This window comes from Vombatus ursinus, unplaced genomic scaffold (assembly GCF_900497805.2).
Source record: "Vombatus ursinus unplaced genomic scaffold, bare-nosed wombat genome assembly UNPS02014158.1, whole genome shotgun sequence".
NCBI classification, from domain to species: domain Eukaryota; kingdom Metazoa; phylum Chordata; class Mammalia; order Diprotodontia; family Vombatidae; genus Vombatus; species Vombatus ursinus.
In genome coordinates this window covers 4,686,629-4,704,573 of record NW_020953936.1, presented here as the reverse complement: position 1 = coordinate 4,704,573, position 17,945 = coordinate 4,686,629, and the positions used below count along the sequence as shown (strand labels likewise).

The following is a 17,945-nucleotide window of genomic DNA, read 5'->3' as shown; positions in this document are numbered from 1 at the left end:
AGAAAAAAGGATGTTCTATGGGGTAAGCAGCAAGAGCTTGGAATGGAGGAAGAAGTATTAAATGTTCAAGGAGGAGTAGAGGGCAGTAGATGGCAGGATATGACTTACGGAGTGGTAAGAGTGTTACCGCCAGGACACTCAGGTCTTCCTGTTTCTGGGCAGCTAGGTGGCACAATGGATAGAGCACTGGGCCTGAAATCAAGAAGACCTGAGTTCAAATCTAACCTCAGATATTTACTACCTGTGTGATTCTGGGCAAATCACTTAACCCTGTATGACTCGTTTTCTCATCTGTAAAATGAGCTGAAGAAGGAAATGGCAAACCACTCCAGCATCTGTGCCATAAAAACCAAAGGGTCAAACATGACTGAAAGGGCTAAACAACTTCCTAACTCCAGTGCTCTGTCCAATGTGCCACCTAGCTGCCCCAGAGTGAATGATGAAGAAGGCTTAAAAGGTGACCTATTAAGATAGCCAACCTGGGGGCCTGGGAGAAGAGTGATCTTGTTGATGCTAAAAGGGAAACTTGAACAGATCAGCACAAAAGGTTAGGGAAGAAAATAAGTCCAATTGTAGGTATAAGCTTTATGTGTAAGTATCCTGCAGATATCAGGAAAGATATAATACTGGAGTAAAGGTTAGAAGGTCTGGGTAGAAGAATATGAAAACAGATTGGAGTGATCTACATAGAGTTAAAAACAGAACTGTGCCTTGGGGTGAGAGATGGGAACACAGGATTCATCTTTACACAAAGGCTGGATGAACACTCGTTAGCATGTTGTAAAGGGGATTCTAGTTCAGGTGTAGGTTAGACTAAATGCCCTCTGAGGTCATTCATCATTGCACAAAGGAAAGAATGCTGATCTCACCTAGCCCTTTCAATATACTAATGAAGAAACTAAGACTAAGAGAAGTTATGTGGGATGGTGGACGGAATGTTCGACATTGCGTCAGGAAAACCTAGGTTCAAATCCTGACTCAGACACTTACGAACCGGGAGACTTTCGGCAAGTCACTTAACCTCTCTTAGCTGCAGTTTCCTCATCTGTAAAATAAGGATGATAATAGTACTTATCTCACAAAGTCGTTGTGATCAACTGAGACAATCTATACAAAGCACTCTGCAAAACTTAGAATACTATATGAATGCTAGCTATCATCATCATCACTACTCTTATTGTCGTCATCATCTTTAGTCAAGGTCACACACCTAGTTGGTGGAAAAACTAGGTGAGAACCTTTATGAGGCCTAACCTTGAACCTCTTTGTATTTTCAGCTATGACAAAGTAGTTCCAAAGAATTTTCTAAATAGGCTTTCTGTGGGGAAACTTTCCAAGGTTACTCAAAGGGCAGTATAGGGAAAAGTTCTCTTTAAGTGACCTTAAAAACTGGGTCTTTTCAGGCAGACTAATGCATCATTGCTAGAATTGTAAATGTGCACACCCATTCTGGAAAGCAATTCAGAACTGCACAAAGAAAGTGGCTAAAATGCCCATATCCTTTGATCTAGGGATTCCACTGTTAGAGATATACCCCAAAGAGGTAACTGAAAAAAAAAGAAAGGTTCCATACACACCAAAACACTTAGAGCAACACTTTTTGTTATAGCAAAGAACGAGAAATAAAGTTAATGGTTTCTGACTGAGGAACAGCTGTTGTTCAGTTGGGTCCAATTCTTCATGACCCTGTGGACCCCAAAGGCTGCCCAAGTTCATCTTCCTTGTTTCCATGACACCATCCATCTATCCCATCCTCTGCCATCCCCTTCTCCTTTTGCCTTCAATTTTTCCCAACATCAGGGTCTTTTCCATTGAGTGCCATTTTCTCATTATGTGGTTGAAGTATTTAAGCTTCAGGAGCATTACCTTGCTTAAGAAATTATAAGCATGATGAATCCAGAGAAGTGTTGACATACTTAAATGAATGAAGCATAGTAAAGTAAATGGAATGAGGACCAACAAACACAATGATTTTAACAATGTAAACAGAAAGAACCATCACAAAACCACTTAAATGAATGTTTGGAAATTATAAAGAAACAGCTTGGCCCTAAAGAAGAAATATGAGAAGACATTTTCTCCCAACTCCTTTGCATAGGTGGGGGGAGGGATATACAGGGGCATTACACATAACATGTTTTCAATATATTTATTGTTTTGTTGAATTTTTTTTCTTATTTTTAAAAAAAATTCTTTGCCATAAGAGATGACTTTCTGAAAGGAGAAGAGGAAGGGGAGCAGTTGACATCTGGGCAATGTGAAAACAAAAGATGTTAATTAAAATAAATTTTTAAATAAGGAACATGGTATCTACCCTTCATTCCTCATGCACTCTGAAAGGGTGCTTCTTTACAATTCATCATAGTTTGTGAAACTCTTCAGATACAAATTACGTATTAGTTAGGTGAACTGTGGATATGTAATCTCTCACTATGCCAGTGGATTCACTGTCATCCATTAAATCAGCTTTAATAGCCTATTGCCATAGATTTCAGTCCCTAGTCACTCCTATATTCCATTCATAATCCTGGAATTATTCAGTTTTCACAAGTCCAAATTTGTAATTTCAAGTCATTAGAACCCTATCTAATGAGTTTTCTTTTCTCTTCCCCAGATTCCTCTTGAAGTTAGGTCCTTTCAGTCTTAGTTCTCTAAGACTTACTCTCATTAAGCCTGGATAATTAGCATCCCTTCAACTATTGTTTCCCAGTGCCAAGAAACAGGACTCTCAAACTTGTCCTTACTGTATCTCTCAGGCTACTGTCCATGGAAATCTTGTTCCATTCTGTCTACGCAAGAGCTGTCTGTTTTCCTATTCTGTCTCTCTCTAGAAAGTTAAGGGTAGAAATGGTGGGATTCATCTTCCTTTCCAAAAAATAGCTTGTTTTTAATTCTTCCCATCTTTTCTGCCATTTCCTTCCTTTCACAAAGCTTAAGTTTTCTCATATACAGACCTTGCAAACTTCTCAACACTTTATCCCCACATCCCATTTCAGGAAGTAATGTCTATCAGACACACAGCTCCTAAACTCATTGTCTTTTTAACATGAATAATGTACATCTAAAAACCATACTATCATAATTCTACATTAAGTCCTTTATAGCCTATCACAACAATTAATATGCTGTATAAACGGTACTTGTATCTGTCCAAACTCATCTCCTTTAATACACCTTCAATAGAAAGCATAGTAAAATGAGAAACTCAAAAAATGCAAACTTTAATTGTTATAAGAAGCAATGCATAAAATGAATAGAGAGAAGTATGGGAAGACATACAAACTGAGGCAAAATGAAGTAAGCAGACACAAGAAAACAAGTCATTACAAATGAGGTGTTGCAGTATATAAAATGCTGGACCTGGACTCAGGGAGACTTGAATTTAAATGTGGCTCAGATACTTACTAGATGTGTGACCTTGGGCATGTCACTTAGTCCTGTTTGCCTCAGTTTCCTCATTTGCAAAATGAGCTGGAGGAAGAAATGGCAAACTATTCCAGTATCTTTGCCAGGAAAACCCCAAATGAAAAACTGGACACGACTATAAAAATGACTGAAAAGATAAAGAATAATAACAATATAACAATGGAAACAATGCTATGGGATAATAACCACCAAGTATGGAGCCCAAGAAGAGATAAAAAAGATAAAAAGGCACTGCCTCATCTTTTTTTTTTTTCCCCCTGAAAGGGAGATTACAGGCGTGGCACACTGCATGCTCTTGTTGTTCAGTTATCTCAGTTACATCTGACCCTTCATGACCCCATTTGGGGTTCTCTTGACAGAGGTACAGGAGTGGTTGGCCATTTCCTTCTCCAGCTCACTTGATAGATGAGGAAACTGAGGCGAACAGGGTTAAGTGACTTGCCCAGGGTCACATAGCTAGGAAGTATCTGAGGCTACATTTGCATTCATGAAGATGAGTCTTCCTGACTCCAGGCCCAGCACTCTATCCACTGCACTACCTGGTTGCCCCACTGCATATACTTTTTCAACATATTGGTTAATTTTGCTGAACTATTATTTTTCCTCTTTTTTTTATACTTTGTTATAAAGGATAGGGCTCTGGGAGGGGAAAAACATTGAGAAATGTAGGTGATTTAAAAACCAAGAGAATTTTTTTTTAAAGAAAGGAGGCTCAAGTAAAGTGTTACAGACTATACACACACACACACACACACACACACACACACACACACACGTTTACTTAGGAGTTTCCCTTTAAAAAAATTAAGCAAATATTTTTTGTTTAGTTGTATCCGAGTTTATGTGATCCCATAGATCATACTGCCCATTGGGATTTCTTGGCAAAAATATTGGAGTAATTTGCCATTTCTATCTCCAGTGGATTACGGCAAAAAGAGGTTAAGTGCCTTGCTCAGGGTCACAAATGTCTGAGGTCACATTTGAACTCAGGGTCTTCCGGATTCCGGGCTCAGCACTCTATCTATTGAGAGCCACTTCATTGCCTCCTAAGCAACTTACGTGCTGAACAACTATAATGTGCCTTTTAACCCTGCCCTCAAAAAGAATTCATAATCTACTTGGAAAGACAAGTTTAATACCCCTGAAACAATTAGAGGACACCACAAGATAGAATATAATTAAAGTGCTAAATTTCATAGTACACAGATGCCATATAAAAGTGAGAGTGAGATCAAAGAAGGCCAGGAAGCCTATTTAAAGATGTTCACTTGGGGTAGGGAGCAAAGATAACAAATATTTGAAGGAAGGAGAGGAAAGCATGGTATTTCAGGAAAAACAAAAGAAGCAATAAGCTCAATATGTGGAAAAGCAAGGAGTCTAACATGACTGGGGGTGGGGTGGAGTGGGAGGATGCCTGTTGGGAATAGTGGGACATGCAGCTGGATAAATAGGAGAGAGGCAGTATTACTAGGTGTATTTATTTTTTTATTTTTATTTTTTTTAGGCAATTGAGGTTAAGTGACTTGCCCAGGATCACACAGCTAGTAAGTGTGAAGTGTTTGGTCTGAGGCCAGATTTGAACTCAGGTCCTCCTGACTTCAGGGCCGGTGGTCTATCCACTGCACCACCTAGCTGCCCCACTAGGTGAATTTGAGAGGTGAAAAGAGCCTACAGACAGAGTACTCAACTATGAAACTACTGTTGTAATCTAGCTGCCAGCTGATTAGGGTCTGTACTAGGATGATGGGATAGAATATTGACAGGACTTCATAACAGCTTGTAAGTAGGTGGAGGAGGAGAAAGTGAAAGGTGAGTCCAGAATTCCAGTTTGCAGGATTGAGAGAATGGTGTTTTCTGGGTAATGCCTCTCTCTGTTCCCCATACTATTCACTACCCAGTCACTGAGGCTCCAGGCCAAGCTCACTCAATATTGGCTTTGACTAGAGTAAGAGGATAAATGTAGCTAAATGGGGAAGGGAAAATAGTCTTAAAATGAAGTCCTAGTAACTACTGGTTTCATATGACATATGTCTGCCTCCTCTGTCCTGGCTCTCTCAGGTCCTATGGAATTGCCGATCATCTGCCCATTTGACTCACTCTTGCCCTCAAAACTCCTTTAGCTCTTCTAGTATCTATTTGCATGGACTTTGTACACATCTCATTAACTCCACACTCTGGCATTTATTCTGATCTACATTGCTCACCTGGCAAGCAAATGACTTTTTAATAGCAATATCCTTGCATTTTCTGTGTGTGCAGCTTCCTCATTGCAAGAATTACACTGAATCCTTGTATTCCCCCCCTCAGTACAGTGCAATAGGTGGTCCTACCTAAGAAAAAGACAGCTAAGTTTGGAGGGAGAAGGGGATGTTGATGAGTTCAGTTTTGGGAGCACTGAGTTTAGAGTGAGCAAAACATCCAAAGAGTGTCTAGTAAGCATTTAGAGATGTGAGACTGAAACTTAAATAGATGAATAGCTGATATAAACAAAGTTCTACTTTCAACTCTGCCCTGGGTAGCTAGTGTGTTTGCATCTCCTTTTAATGCTCTGGTTTCCTATTCCACAGGAACCTTGATCTCTAGCTTACAGGAGGAGTGGTGGGAAGGGGGGATGAGGAAGGGAGGAACAGAGGGGCAGAGAGACAAAGAGAGACGAGAGAGACCTTCCCTGACCCTAAAGGGTAGGGATTCTACTTTTTTGTGTATCATGCCCCACTCTGGCAGTCTAGTGAAGTCTATAGACCCTTTCTCAAAATAATGTTTTTAATTGCATAAAACAAAACACATAGAATCACAAAGGAAACTAATGATACTGATACACAGTTATCAGAATATTTTTAAACACAAGTTCAGGGACCCAAGGGTTAATAAGAACAACTGCTATAGAGGGACATAAAGATATCCTTGTCCTCTAGACCAACTGTTCTGGTAGTCATGAGAGTCTCACAGGAACACTAAGATCAACAGCTCTAGCAAAGTCTTGTACAGCTCCACAATTTTCTGTGATCCAGGGACCACCACCAAACCAGTAACTCCCCAAGCTGAACCCCAACTCTATCCTCCAGTGGTTTGTGTCAACACCTACAAACTTCTCCTCTGAATACTCTAAAAACATACTGATGGGGTGCTTGTAATTGGGTCCCAGCCCTAAGATCATGTCTCTGGAAGGCTCCCAATCTTTCAGTAGGCCCCTGCCCTTTGAGAAAATTTTCTCTTGTTGCAGAACACATGCAGGCCTGACTCTAATTCCCTCATCAGAGCATATACAGGGACATTGACCCATGGACTCTCTTTTCGTACACATTCCCCAAGATCCATGCTGCTGGTGACTAAATAAAAACTGTCTTTTCTCCCTCAGGATCTGGAATCAACAAAGTTATCTCTACAGACTCTCTGTATTTTCCCATACATAGATTGTAGGTGCCTATTCCCAAAGACACCTGGACCCTTAATATATCCCTTGGAAGTCCCTAGATGACCTAATTAGCTTCCTTGGCATTCTTTTCCCTTGTCCCTTTTCCATGTAAGCCTCAGCACTCAGCAAGCACCTAGCTTGCAGGTTCCCTGGGTTTTGCCTGTTTTCCTAAAGCATTACGATAAACTTTGCCACTTGCCCAAGAGACAGCTTCAGTATGTGAATTCATTCCAGGCAACACCACCCTGGCATTCCCAGGGTCCCAGTACCCTAAACCTCGTAGTATTTCACGTCTTACAACTTTAACCATAGACAATTAACACAATACTAGGTTGCATTACTTCTTGATCTGTACTTATCCAAGAATTATGACATACAGAGCATACACCCAGTATTTCAAAAAAGTGTGGAGTCAGCTTTGCTATGACACAGAAGAGGATGGTTCAATAACCCCTCTCAGTAGCTAATGGGCCAACACGCATACCCTGGCCAAAGCATCCACTTTCTACCAAACTATCCCAAGAAACCCTGCAAACAAAAGGATAAGGATAAGGGCCCCACCACAAGAAATTCTATTACTGCTACATTTTAACAGCTAGAATCTTCAAGCCTTTAGGAAGATAGGCAATGGTTCCTAGGAGAGTAAGATAAGTAAAAGAGGTTTCTAGATTAAAATGAGCTTCTTTGATTCTCCTTGCTGTTTTTCTATGATCTCCAACTTCTGCATACTGATTTTCCCTCACTGATTCTGGTTGGTCATGCTCACCTTGTTTTATTCTCAACCTCCACCTTGGTTTGCCTGGCTTCTTTCTAGTCCTGTAACCTCCGTTCAACAATTCAATCTAATAAATATTTTAAGTACTTTCACTACATGTAGTTCAGCCTTATAGTGTCATCTTTTGGGGGTGGGATAGGGAGGTTTCCTGAAACACGGAAAATAGTTTCTTTTTATCAACCAGGAAAGATTTTTATCCTGAAGCGGCAAATTTTTCAGTAATCCTAAACCTTTTTCTGGTACACAGTGAACCACTCTAAAATCCTAGAAAGTGCAATTTACTAGAACTAATTGTGTGCTGGAAGTAGAGAAGTTTGCCTGTGTCAGGGCTAACAAAATTTCAACTACTACAATATTTTGCATAATGTATGTCTCTGTATTTCTCTACCCCCTTCTTATGATCATATAAGTATATATTTTACTTCTTAGAGATTTTATATCTGCAAGTGCTATCCCTACTCTGAAGGATATAAAAGAAGCCATATTGCTTACCACAGAATACAAACATGCACACACACACCTTAACATACAGCTATATTAATTTAATAAATAAGGAATCTGAGTTAGCATTCATATCTGGAACCCTGAGGAGAGGGAACAAACAACAGTAAGCTACAAACAATGAACCCCAAGGAAAAAGAATGTCTTCTATAGGACTGCTGTCTCCTTACTTTAGGAGAAAAACCTAAAGCACTTGTCCTGAACTTCTTAGGGAGTTCTACCCTAATCTTCTGGTATGGATTCTCCAAATGTTAACTGTTCTCTACTTTCTTTCACTCCTAAAACCAACCACACCTCCAGATGACCACTGATCAAAACCCTGCTACCTACCTCTTGATAGGTGTGATACGGTAAAGAGACATACCATTACCAGACACAGATAACGTGGGAATTTGTTTTGCTTGATTATGCTTATTTATTTCAATGTTTTTGTTATTTCAATAAGGGAATGGAAGCGCTAGGGAAAAGGAAAGACTACTGAGTTGCCACCTCAAATGAAATTTATTGAAGTATTTTTTTAAATATGCAGAAGAGAATATGAGGAAAGGTTGATCAGTAGAATGGATCAAGTACACAACAGAGCAAATAAATTTAGGAGCCCAGTGTCTGATAACCCCAGAGACCCAAGCTACTAGGGTAAGAACTCATTATTCAACAAAAACTGCTAGAAAAATGGTAGAAACTAGGTATAGAGAAGCATCTCACACCTTACACCAAGATAAGGTCCAAATGGATACATGCCTTAGACATTAAAAGTAACATGACCAACAAATAAGAAGAACAGGGGAGGGATTCCTTTTCAGATCTATGAAAAGAGGAAGCATTCACAACCAAACAAGATATAAAGAGAACAATATGAGACAAAAGGGGGAGGAGGAAGGGACCAACTAAAATTAGAAGGTAAACAGGTAAACAGGTAAAACTTCTTTGCAGCAAGTTTTGATAATAAGATCTTATTTCCAAGGTATATAGGAAACCATTACCCAATTGTCAGATAAAGGATATGAACAGGCAGTTTTCAGAGGAAGAAATTAAAGCTATCAATGACCATATGAAAAAAATGCTCCAAATCACTAAGTTAGAGAAATGCAAATTAAAGCAACTTTGAAGTTCTGCCTCACAACTATCAGATTAGCAAAAACGACCAGAAAAGAAAACAACAAATGTTAGGGGAGCTGCAGAAAAAAAAAACGGGCACATTAATGCACTCTTGGTAGAGTTATGAACTGGTCCAAGTATTCTGGATCTATGTATGTCCCAAAAGTTACTAAACTGTGCATGTATGCCAGAGAACACCACCTCTAGGCCTATACCCCAAAGACATAAAAGAAAGAAGAAAAGGACCCATGTCCTTTTTTTTTCTTTTTCTTTTTCTTTTTTTTTTTTTTTTGCAGTAGCAAGAACTGGAAACTGAGTGAGGTTCCCATCAATTGGGGAATGACTGAACAACAAATTACGGTATAAAAATGTAATGGAATATTACGGTGCCATAAGAAGGAATGAAGGGATGGTTTAGGAGAAACCTGGAAGGACTACACATGTATGAACTGATGCAGACTTAAAGTGAGCAGAATCAAGAGAATAATTTTTACAACAACAACAATGAAGTTTGAAAGCCAACACAATTATCCACTATCACCGACAGGACTAATGAAGCAGCATGCTGCCACCACCTGTGAGACGATAGACTCAGAGTACAGAAGGAGACCCTTGTAATAGGGTATAATAAGCAAATGTAAAAAAAAAGCAGAGGGGCAGGTAGGTGGCACAGTGGATAGAGCACCAGCCCTGGGGTCAGGAGGACCTGAGTTCAAATCTGGCCCCAGACAAATAACACTCACTAGCTGTGTGACCCTGGGCAAGTCACTTAACCCCAATTGCCTCACCAAAAAAACCCCCAAAAAGCAGAAATATTAAACACGTCCTTTACTGATCATAACACAATAAAAATTATAATAAAGGATACAAACAAATGAAAACTTAACAGTATAAGAGACAAAGAACAAATCACAGAAATAACAAAAAAAATGACAATATACCAGAATCATCATTATGCAGGCAAAGAAATTTGTAAAGGAAAATTTATACCTCTAAATATTTTCATGAGAGAGAGAGAGAGAGAGAGAGAGATACAGAAGAACAATGAATTGGACGCCCAGCTAAAAAAAAAAAAAAACCTAGCAGAACAAAAAAAAAATCAAAAACCCACAATTTAAAATTCTGAAACTCAAAGATATAAATAAATCTGAAAATAAAAAATTCATTAAACTGATAAATAAAAACTAGGAACAGTTTTTTAAAAAAACAGACAGCTAATTTTTTAAGGAACCAGATCATCAACATCAAAAATGAAAAAGAATTCGCAACATATGAAGGAAAAAAATTATTACAAACTACTTTGTCTAATTATACACTAACAAAATTGGTAACAAATGAAATGGATGAATATTTACAAAAATATTAAATAATCTTATCTCAGAAAAAGAAATAAAGCAACTCCCAACAACTCTCTCTTCCCCATGCCAAAAAATAACTACAGTCTCTCTTTCCTTCAGCAATCCATCCCACATAATTTTTTTTAAATCCATTCAAGGCTGGTAGTTTTTACAATCTAATGTAAAAATTTACTCTGATCACAATGATAACAATTGCAATGATAACGATGTTAACAATCTACTCGATTACTCTGATCAATTACTCTGAGTAATTCAGAAAAATAAATGTTTGACGAGGAACAAAGATGGGTTGGTTTGTGAGAACAGGGGATGATATCTGAGATGGTCTACACATTTTCCTGGGATCCATGCAATGTCAAGAGACCTAGAAGAAGGTCCCCAGCACACTGTTTGAACTCTCCATGGTAGATTTACAAAAGGACATGGTCAAGAATCATGCAGTATGGGCAGGCATCAAGGGAGGGAATATTCACAATAATGAGGTCACAATCCACTCTAACATATCATAATCTTTTGTTAAATTATAGGCCTCTGTGGCACTTCTGAGATTAAAAAATAATTATACCTCCAAGAAATAACAGTTCACAAATTTATATAGTCTTTATTTAATAAACAATTTTGTGGGGAAGATAGAATTGGTATTATCCACATTTTACAGATGAGGAAATTGAGGCTCAGAGATGTTAACTTAAGTGGCTTAACCATAGTGGCAAAGCTCATCTCAAAGCTAAGATTCAAACACAAGGTTTTCTGACTGGACTTTGGTCCAGGGATCTTTTGCTACACTGCCCTCCTCTGGAATTTCTCTATCACTGTTAAACCAGATCAGTGCTGGATTCCAGCCAACAGAAATACAAAAAGAGCTATATAAATTGGCAGTTTCACTTTTAAGGTGTTATCACATTTGTACTTCCTGCCTCATAGGGCTGCTGGAAGGAAAGAAGTACTTTGTAAATCTTAGGTTGAGTCTTATTACTCACACCCAGGAAAAATCATTATGGGCAATATATAGGCAATTAGGTTTTTAGGCTCATAGATCATGGCTGAAAGAACCTTAGGGACCATCTAGTCCAAATTTCTTATTTTACAGGAGAGGGAACTAAGACCTAACGAAACTGATTTGTCCATGGTCACACAGGTAAATGGCTGGGCAGGATTTGAACCCAGATCCTCTGTCCCATATCTAGAGCACTTTCTACTCCACTAAAACAAGTAAATTTCTGGAGCAGTGATTTCCAAACTTTTTTCAATTAATATTTGAAAGATTGCTTTTTTTTTAAAACCATTCTATCTCACTTCTCTCTCAGTCAACCTCTCTCTCTCTCTATAGTAAGGTAAAAGTAATTGCAATCACTGACACAGAAGCACAAAGATTGTCAAAACTGTGTTAATCCGTGCTCCATCCCCAAGCATTTTATGGGCTAAGCAAAATGTAAAGTTAGTTGGGGGTGGATCAGTTGTCTGGGCAATACATCAAGAAAAGGGGGGGTAAAAGCGCTGAAAGGTCTATCTACTTGAAGCCTCTTAAATTACTGGAAATTTAACAATTGTGAAGCTTGAAAACCTTGGGAGATAAAATCATATTTAACATTCTGGTCTCACTTGTCTACATTCTTTTCTCTCTCCTCACCTCACTTTCTGAATAAAAGCCAGAAAGTCCACTAAGTCAAAGATAAGGCTGCTAACCAGTCAGTCACATGTCCAACTAAGAAACAAAAGTGAATCTTACTAATGGACTGCGTTACCTGGGTTTTAAAGATCACATTTTGGTAGCCCTCAATAGTCAGAGGGTGACTTTGCTCTGCTTCACTTTAACACCTCACTCATTCCCATTTATTTTGCAAGGGTAAGCAGGGACTTGTGGGTTAAGGAATCTGAAAAATGCCCCAGAGAGAAAGGAGTCTAAATTTGTTAACATCTAATGCTCAAAAGCTACTGAACATTAACTTTTTACTACCCACTTGTAAAAGCACAATATTATGTTTTATGAAACAAGAATGTGACTCTGATATATGGGATCATTTGTGTCACCAGCATACTCCCAAATATCAATCACACTTGCCATAAATACTAATTGTCCCAGAACTCTCTACCTACCAAAGTGCTGGGAAATTACTTTCTGCCTAAGTAGAAGGGCACTTAATTGCAATTCTGTTCATCACAAACCAAGAAAGAGGAACTTGGCCCTACTGGATTTAGGGAGAATTGGACTAGGGTAGAACAGTGGGGATAAAAGATAATTGCTCCCTTCTTTACAATGCTGCCCCCTGAAAATGAAATCTTGCCTAATGCTGCTAAGGCTGCTGGTCTGCAACAAGCTACCTCTTGCTCCATACCTCTGACATTCAAGCAGCAGGAAACTGGAAATCAACAATAGTTTGACTTGGGCATAAAACTCCAAATAGTCTGCCAGACTCTGAAATAAGTCAAACTCTGGCCTGGCAAGCTTCATACACCTGAATACAAAGTTTGAGAATATCCGATTACTTGAAATCCCTGGCATTTGAGCTCTCAAGTAGCTCTCCAGCTATTTAGCTGGGTATGCTGAAATTTCAGATACTGTCTTAAGGACTAAGTGTAATAAGGTGAAAGAGGATGAAAAGAAAAATGTTATTTTTTTAACCTAAAAACCCTAACTTCCTCACCATGACACAGTCATTTATATCTCACTGCCTGTGACTTCAGTTGGAATACTGCCAAGTCAGTCTGGGACTAGCCTATGCCTCCTGGTACACTTGTAGCATCACATTGGTTATTATATTCTACTACTGACTACTTCTCATTTGGCTCAAGTAGCTCCTTATTAGCAGTAGATAGAGGGCTGGACCTAGAATCACAAAGTTCTGGTTTTATACCCTGCCTCTAACATGTATTTACTAGTTGTGTGACCCTGGGCAAATCACTTAACTGTTCTGAGCCTCAGTGTTCTCATCTGTAAAATGAAAGAGTTAAGACAGATTAGATTGGCCTCTAAGGGTCCTTCCATTTCCAATCTTTGGTCTATTTCCCCATATTATATTTTTTTTCACTTTATAAAACTGGATTTTGAATGTCATTAAAACAAAGGGAGGACGTGTAGTATCATGGCAAATGTGCTGTACTGTATGGTCCCAAGACTGGAATTAGAGACTCAGTTCTGTTACTTAACTTTGGGCAAATTACAATCTCTTTGGGTTTCAGTTTCCTCATACGTAAAAAGAGAGGAATTAGACTAAATTCCCTCCCAGATCTAACATTCTACGTATCTGCCAATTGATTCTCAATATTCTTAAGCAAAACTTGTGTTGGGAAGCAGCATGATGTTAAAAAAGGGATGATGGATTTGGAATCAGAAGACTTGGGTTCAAATCCCATTAGCTTCTGCCACTTACACTTGTGTCCCCAAACCATTCTCTGGGCCTCATTTTCCTCATATTTAAGGTGAGGAATGTAAAGGGGGTTGGAATAGATAACTTCTAAAGTCTCTTTAACCTATGAAGTCTCAGTTATTCTGCCTTTAGTTAAATAACTAAAGTTCTAGATTTAGCACTTTTAGTTTCTATTTGAGATGTAGTTATGGTAATATGTGCCACTTGAATACATTTCACTAGCAACTGATAGTTTCTTCCCCTGCTTTAGTACACTCCTACTCATTTTTTCCTTGTGAGAACCTAAATAACTTCCTCATTAAATGAACTCCTTAAGAGGGTGAAACAGTAACTAAAACACTAAAATGTGTTGATATACTTCATTTGGATTTCTTTGAGGCTTTTCATTTTTCTCATTTCCAGCTCCAAATTTTAAATGCAGTAATAACCTGGGAACTGAGTACCACAACATATAATTCACTGTACAATAAACAGGTACTATCTGTAAATTTGCTATTGCCAAGATATTGGAAATGCCACAGTTTAGTGGAAAGAGCACTGAGAATCTGAAAGCTTGACTCTGCCTCTAACCCTTTGTCAAGCCCCTATGTCCGAACCTTGTTTCCTCATCTGTAAAATGAGGAACTAAAGGATCTCTTAGTTCTTTTCCAGCTCTAAACTTTATGAAACAAAAACAAAAAAATCAAATTATTGTGACAGTAGGACCTTCTGCCTAAAGATTTATGAACACAGTCACTTGGAATACAAAGTCACTGTTTAAAGCAGTTTGTGAGTGTTCCTTATAAAAGTGGTTTTGGCCTCAAACTCACTAAGTACCCAAGATATACTAACTCATATGGCATAGAGAACTTTAAAATTTTAGTCTCAGGCCTCGAGATACTTAAAATTGCAGGAAGAAAAACCCAACACAAACAATCCCTACAGTCAGATTCTAGTCATACCAACAAAGCCCAACACAATACAGTAATTAGTGGGGTCTAATAAGTGGAGAGGCCATATAAGAGGGAATAAAAATCAATTCACTTTATTTGCATCTAGTTCAATATACATTCGCTAAATACCCAACAAGTACTAGGTTATATTGCATGGAGAACTTTAAAAACTTTTTGGCCTCGAGAGATTTAAAACTTAGGATGAGGGCCCCAACAATCCGAACTGCTAAATTCAACGTGTGCCAACAAACCCCAACACAAAAATTAGTAGATCGAAGAGGTGGACAGGGAATGCAAATCAATTCACTTGTAACTGGTTCGAATCCTCCCTCTACTTACTACTAATGTGATTTCGAGGAAATTCACTTCATGTGCCTGGCTCGGCCAACAAGCAATAAATACATCAAGCGCTTACTTCTGTGCCAGGCTCCGGTCTCATTTTTATACGCATTAGGGGAAGGTTAATGCTAAAGGTCCTTTACTGTATGGTGCTGTAAGACTTAGAGGTCTTAATTATTACGTCCGTCACCCGCCACCCCCTCACCCGAACCTTAAGTTTAAACCCATTGTCTCAAAGAGGCCACTTAATACAACGTAAGCCTTTTCAGCTGCTACATTATGAAATCTGCACAGTATTCCGATTCGATATATTTCTCTAAGTAGAGACTATGCCAGGGGGCAACTGCTTCCCCTAATTCGGACCCAAAGGGAGTTAATACTCCCCACCTCCCTAAGCAGATTCAAAGGCAACAACTCCCCTCAATTCAGACTCCAGGCACAACTCCCCCCGTCCCCCATTCAGACCCCAGGCCATAACCCCTCTCCCCGCCCCCACCCCGGTCCCAGCGCGCTGACAGTTTACACCCAAGGGCAATTTCGCAACCCGGAGCCCCGAGGCTGAGGGGGGGGCCCCAGGGGCAATTTAACAGCGTGGGAACCGCCCTCCGCAGGCCGAGCGAAGCGCGGGGGAGATGCGGGCACCGCGGGGACAGGGGGACGTCCGGCCCCCCAGGTGGACAGCTGCTTGAATGGGAGCCCCAGCCGGGCCTGGCCGTACCCCCCTCCAGGAACGGCGGCCCCCGAGGCGCCGCAGGGGGGTCTGGAGAGGGCAGGGAGTCACCCCCAGCCCCAGGCGGAGTCCGGTCCGGGGGCATCCCCAGCCCAGGGACTGAGCGGCCGAGACCCGAGCCGGGGAGCACAGGGGGCGGCGCCCGCCTCGCCGAGGCTGCGCCGGTATCCCTGGAGATGGGGGTGGGGGTGCGATGGCCACTGGCCGGCGGGGGCAGGGGCGGGTGCCTACCTGGCTCCGTGCGCTGGGGACCCTTCCCCGCGCCGGTGGTCAGCGCCGCCTCGGTCAGATGCCACCACGGCCACGACTTTCAATTTCGGTTTGCTCCCAACCAGCTCCCGGACCTCGGAGGTGGCTCTTCAGGGGCTCTCTAACCACACCCCGGCCCGCCCCGTCCCGCCCAGACCCTTCCCCTGCTTACCTATGCTTTCCCCACCCCTCCCCACATCTCCGTTCCGTTCTGCCCCGCCCCCTTGCTTGCCCCGCCCCCCCACAGCGCGCCTGCGCACAAGCGCCGCGGTGATCTACCTTCCCCCTTCCCTTCTTTTGTGCTTAGCGCGCACGCGCGACTTTCTCCAGCCTTCCCGACTCTCCTACCAGTCCCTCCTCCAACCAAGGATGAAGCCGGGAGGGAGGGACGCGGTGGGGAGGAGCGGTCGCTTCGGCGGAGTGGCCGGCCGACCGGGATGGCTGAGGAGAGCAGGGAAACCGACGCCACCCAGCGGTTTCTGCGCGCGTCGTGGTCGCTACCTCCTCGCTACCGGAAAGAGGCTCGAGGGCGCTGGTCGCTGGAGTAAGTGGGGACTGGGCGGTTGTGCCCTCGAGGCCCACGGGCAGGGCCCGCTCCGAGGCCCGCAGGATGCGTGGCTCCGGGTTAGGCCCGGAGCCCGGAGGGCCGGCGCGGGCCGGAGAGCGCGGGGGCGGGGCTTGGCCTGTAGAGAGCCGAGTGCACCCGTGTCTGTAGCGGCCTCCCGGAGTCGGCCGGCACCTCCGTTTGTGTCTGTCTACACACGCGCACACACGCGCACTCAGAAGGCTTAGTTTAGTTTTAAGCAAAGCTTTGGAACTCTGCGTGAGTATGTTTGTGTGATAGAACGCTATGTGTGATATGTATTCTGTGTTTTATACACACTGTGTGACATGTATATTACATATACATTCTGATATATATTGTATCACACTGTGTGATATGTACGCTATATTACACACTGTGGTATGTATCCTGTAGTATATATGTACTGTGTGTAGTGTGTATTCTCACACACTGTGTGGTCGTTGTTCATCAGTCGGGTCTAACTCTATGATTCCATTTGGGGCTTTTCTTGCCAGAAATACTGGAGTGGTTTGCCGTTTCCTTCTCCAGCTCATTTTACAGATGAGGTAACTGAGGCAAATAGGGTTAAGTTAAGGGTCACACAGCTAGTGAGTGTCTGAGGCAGGATCCTAAGCTCAGGTCCTCCAGACTTCAGGGCCAGCACTCTATCCACAGCCACCTAGCTGCCCCCCCCCCCCCCCCCGCACTGTGTTGTGTGTGTATCATATATACATGCTTTGTGAGATATGTATTATATATACATTATGTATGATGTGTATTAAGCTGAGCCTTGAAAGAAATCAGGGATTCCAAGAGGCAATGCCCTGCCTCGAGGGACGGCTAATACAAAGGAATAAAGATGGGAGATGAAACACTGTGTGTTCAGAACAGCAGCTAGGCTAGTATTGCTACATAACAGAACATGTGGGATGGGGAGAGCTGACCAAGTAAGAGGCTGCGTGGGGCAGTGGATAAGTCAGGAAGACTCCTATCTTTGTTCATCTCAGTTTCCTCATTGTAAAAGGAAGAATGAAGTGGCAAACCACTCCAGTATCTTTGCCAAAAAAAACCCAGGTAGGGGAGCTCTCCAATGTCTACCTCTCCAATCACAGGCATGGAGAGGGCACTCTGAGGGTGGAGGTACTGACCAGGTGTGACTTTCAGAGTTGGTGTTATCTTGAAGGATGAC

The 17,945-nt window shown here is 41.5% G+C and overlaps 1 protein-coding gene across 2 annotated transcripts in view; it reads right to left on the bottom strand.

Annotated features, from left to right (window-relative positions):
* Window positions 1–16,298, bottom strand: part of TDRD7 (tudor domain containing 7) — a 116,262-nt gene extending 99,964 nt beyond the window's left edge. The window contains exons 1-2 of one of the 2 annotated variants that reach the window (XM_027859037.1): window positions 16,174–16,298; window positions 109–192 (exon numbers count right to left, since the gene is read on the bottom strand). The gene's annotated coding sequence lies outside the window, so the exon portion shown is untranslated. The remainder of the gene's footprint in view (window positions 1–108; window positions 193–16,173) is intronic. The other variant, XM_027859036.1, reaches the window with a different exon arrangement.
* Window positions 16,299–17,945: the final 1,647 nt, after the last annotated feature.